Source organism: Palaemon carinicauda, chromosome 11 (genome assembly GCF_036898095.1).
Source record: "Palaemon carinicauda isolate YSFRI2023 chromosome 11, ASM3689809v2, whole genome shotgun sequence".
Classification (NCBI taxonomy): domain Eukaryota; kingdom Metazoa; phylum Arthropoda; class Malacostraca; order Decapoda; family Palaemonidae; genus Palaemon; species Palaemon carinicauda.
In genome coordinates, this window is record NC_090735.1 from 138,186,425 (window position 1) to 138,191,597 (window position 5,173).

The 5,173-nt window shown below is 27.5% G+C and overlaps 1 protein-coding gene across 1 annotated transcript in view; it reads right to left on the reverse strand.

Moving 5' to 3' along the window:
• LOC137650234 (43 kDa receptor-associated protein of the synapse) overlaps nt 1-3,145 on the reverse strand; it is a 626,772-nt gene extending 623,627 nt beyond the window's left edge. The window contains 1 exon segment of the mRNA XM_068383497.1: nt 3,122-3,145. The gene's annotated coding sequence lies outside the window, so the exon portion shown is untranslated.
• Nucleotides 3,146-5,173: the final 2,028 nt, after the last annotated feature.

The window sequence follows — 5,173 nt, forward strand, 5'->3', positions numbered from 1 at the left end:
TTATATACATTTACACATATTTATGGATATATATACCTTTATATATTTACACATACACATACATATATACAGTATGCTTACAGGTATATATGCTATAAATATTATTATTATTATTATTATTATTATTATTATTATTATTATTATTATTATTACTATCAATACTTGCTCAGCAACAACCTTAGTTGGAAAAGCAGGATGTTGTAAGCCAGAGGGCTCCAACAGGGAAAATAGTCCAGGGAGAAAAGGAACTAAGGAAAAACTACAAGAGAAGTTTAAGAACTATAATATTAAAATAAATATTTCCTATATAAAGGATAAAAACTTCAAAATAACAAGAGGAAGAGAAACATGATAGAATGGTATGCCCAAGTGTACCCCCAAACAAAAGATCTCTAACCCAAGACTGGAAGGCCATGGTACAGAGGCTATGGCACTACCTAAGACCAGAAAACAATGGTTTGATTTGGAATGTCCTCCTAGAAGAACTGCTTACCATAGCTAAAGAGTCTTTTACCATTACCAAGAGGAAAGGGGCCACTGTACAATTACAGTGCATTAGTTAACCTCTTGAGAGAAGAAGAAATGTTTGGTAATTTCAGTGTTGTCAATTGTATGAGAAAAAAGGTGAATATGTAAAAAATAGGCCAGACTATTCCGTGTATATGTCAGCAAATATGAAATGAGCCGTAACCAACGAGACGAATCCAATGTAGAACTGTAACGCCAGTCAAAGGACCCAATAACTCTCTAGCGGTAGCATATATATATATATATATATATATATATATATATATATATATATATATGTATGTATGTATATACTGTATATATGTATATATATACATACACAGCCACACACACACACACACATATATATATATATATATATATATATATATATATATATATATATATATATATATATATCCAATAAAAAGAGCTGAATAAGTGTTCTGAATAAAATGAGTATAGATAGACATAAATAAGATAAAAGCTAATTTATGAAAATAAGAAAAAAACAAAAAATAAGGAAAAGCAATCCCACAGAGCTGAGCTGTTAATCAGGAATCAAGATCAAGCTCGCTTTGATTTCGGTTAACTTCCTCAGACAGCAAGTAATTAAACCTGCCTAAATGTAAAAGCAGAATCCAGGTTGGGTATCTGGCTGGAAGAGGTGTCAGGCATGCTAGGTATATTCTATATATATATATATATATATATATATATATATATATATATATATATATATATATATATATATATATATATATATATACACACACACACATATGTATATATATATATATATATATATATATATATATATATATATATATATATATATTAATATATATTAATATATATAATTATATATATATAGATTATATATAAATATATATATATACATATATATATACATGAACATATAAATATATATAAATATATATATAAAAATATATATAAATATATATAAATATATATATACATATATATATACATAAACATATAAATATACATATAAATATATATAAATATATATATATATATATGTATATATATATATATATATATATATATATATATATATATCAATATATCAATATATATATATATATATATATATATATATATATATATATATATATATTTAAACAGAACCAAATAATTTATATATATATATATATATATATATATATACATGTATATACATATATATATATATATATATATATATATATATATATATATATATATATATATATATAAAACAGAACCAAATACCAACTAGCATTATGAATGCATATCTTAGTTAATTATTGCAAAAACAAATGACATTCTACACAAAACTACAGAAAATGGCTTTATTTCTAATATGAATTTCAAATATCGTGGTAATCGTACTAGTTCATAATTTTCCTTTCAACAGATACATAATTACAATTATTATCTATTACAGCAATCAGCTTACATACTAAACCAACAGAAAAATTCCTAATTTTTCAAAGACCGCCTTTTGAAGTATGACATTTAACCCATATTTAACTTGGGTCAAAATGATCCAAATGGATATAAGACCAAGGAGATCTTTGAATGCTCAGATGCTAGGTTAAGTTAGGGTGGTAAGTATGGGTTGGGTTGGGTTGGGTCAGATTACGCTAGGACATTAAAATGAATGAAAGGAAGCGGGAACGGAAGGCTGAAAAGTTTAAAGGCTGTAAAGATTATTTATCTAGGGACCCGATGGGCTCTGCAAAAGCCACTAAGCAAAACCTACAGAAATCATATGAAAAATTCATAACAAAAAGTCACCCTAATTCCTGAAGTCATCTGACAAATGCGAAAGATGACAGAAAATTGAAGGAACTGGAATGAAATACTTTTAAGAATTTCCATGCAATCAAAATATAAGTAACTTAAAAACTAAAATCAAGATATTCAAGGGCTCATGAAAAGCTGAGTTAAGATACAAATGATTCAGTAAATAAACAATAAAAAATCAAGATAAAAAATATTACGATTATATGATGAGAATGGAAAACGTTATTAAATGATTTTTTTCCCAAATTAGCGTAAAAACCTGGTATGGTATGTAATGGAAAGTATGTAAACGTCTTTAAGAATAAGGCCACAAGGCTGACATGAAATTGTGAGAATTACCTCTAAATTAAATAAACAAATAGGTTGAGACCAACAATACTTTTTTGTAGAGGGAATATTGTTGGCTTATGGCAGTACACCATCTGGCTCCTTAGCAGCCCGTTACAAAAGGTTACAATAAACAAAGGTTCAAAGAGAAGAGCAATGTAGAATGGTCCCAAAATGAGAAAAAAATAGAAAAAAAAATCAAGTTGCAGATTATGTATATCATAATATTCATCGTTGCAAAGACAACAATTACAGCTGTTTAAATACATTAAAAAATATACAACCCTACACTTACAGATAATCATTTGCTTTTATATAATAGAATACTAAAAATACAAGCTAACGACAAAATTGTCATTTAAATTCTATAAAAAAAGAAATTCTTACTATGCAAATGATAACCTTAGTTAATAAACCTAAGAACAAAAATCTGCATTCGCATCTTGGGTAATTTGAAGACAAAACAGGGGCTTACCGGTAAAGGTGAATGATCAAGGCAAAAGATTCTATCATTGACTACAACTGTAGAATTCCCACAAGACACGTACCTGGAGGGATGGAAATTAAAATCATCAATGAGTGCTTTAAATGTTGACCGGATTTTTTTTAAATAAAGAAACAACAAAAAATAATTAATTAATTCACCACAAAAAAAAAAAAAAATAGTAATCATCATCGAGTCATTTTTGTGCTTCTACAAACATCTTGAATGAAAATAGGCTGCACCATTTGAAAATAAAACAACGTGGACAATGAACTTATGGAATACAATTTGGATATATTGGTCCTAAATGAAACACGTTGTAAAGGGATCGGTAAGGAAATCTTAGACCAAGGAAATATATATATATATATATATATATATATATATATATATATATATATATATATATATATATATATACATACGTATATATATACATATATATATGTATATATATATATATATATATATATATATATATATATATATATATGTATGTATATATATACATATATGTATATATATATATATATATATATATATATATATATATATAGATATATAGATATATATATATATATATATATATATATATATATATATATATATATATAATATATATATATATATATATGTATGTATATATATACATATATGTATATATATATATATAGATATATATATATATATATATATATATATATATATATATATATATATATATATATATATATATTCAGGAAGAACAAGTAGAGTTAGAAGAGAACGTGTAGGAATGATGATGACACCGAGAGCAGACAAAGCATTAATGGAATGGAAAGCTGTAAATAATAGATTGTTACTTGCAGTTTAAATCAAAGCAGTGCAATACGAGTGTTACAGTTTGCAATGCACCGACAAATGATTCCCCTGAAGAAAGGAAAGATGAATACTATGAAGAACTGCAGAGCTTAATAGAAGAGATTCCAGAGAGAGATATGAAAATTGTGATTGGTGACCTCAATGCAAGTTGAAAGGAATAATTAAAGTATAGAGAATGTGATGAGTTTTTGTTCAATAAACAATCTTGTTATTTTGAGGTACTCATTTCCAGCACAAGGACATCCACGAATATACATGGACTTCAACAAGTGGCAATTACAAAACTTGAATAGATCATAGAACCACTAATAATGAGAGGAGGACTCTGAAAAATGTATGAAGCTATAGAGGTGAAGATATTGGTAGTGATCACCAGCTCCCCATTTCCACACTGAAATTAAAACTGAAAGCACCAAATGGAAATGTAGATAGAATATCTAGGTTTGCTACAATTACGCTTCTAGAAGATGGGCACAGAGAACCTTTGCAATTGAATGTAGAAATCGATTTGCAGTTTTAGAAAGTTAAGAGACAAAGAGCAATCAATTAACGAGGAATGTTTGATATTAAGAAAATATATATTTCTGTTTGTTGTGAAGTTTTGGGACATGCTGTTACAAGGAGAAAGCCATGGCTATCAAATGATACTTGGGATACTATAAAAAGGAGACAGGGACAGAAATTGATTGTTAAAAGTTTTCGAGGAAGTAAAGAAAATTAAAAGGTAGAGCACGCAAAGTATTCAATTATTGATAGTGAGGTCAAAAGAAGAGCCAGGAATGACAGGAGAGATTATTTAGACAGTTGAGCAGATGAGGCTGACAAAGCTATGAATTCAGGAAGTGGCTATGGTGTAAGAATTGCTCATAGAATTATTAATAAAATCTCTACAGGGGGAAATAAGAAGAACCATATACCCATAAAAAGAGATGGGCCTGTTATAACAACAGAAGATGAAGAAAGGCAACGTTGGATGGAACCCTTTAATGAGGTCATGAATAGGAGATATGAAGGGATTAATTTGATTGATATACCTCAAGCTGAGAAAGATCTTAATCTGCCCATGAATGAATTCAGTGTGATTGACGTTTAAGCTATCATTAGAAAACTCGCGAGATGGAAAGCCCTTGGATACGATGGAATAAATACTGAGATGATATTGGCCGAAAAGTAAGTGACCCC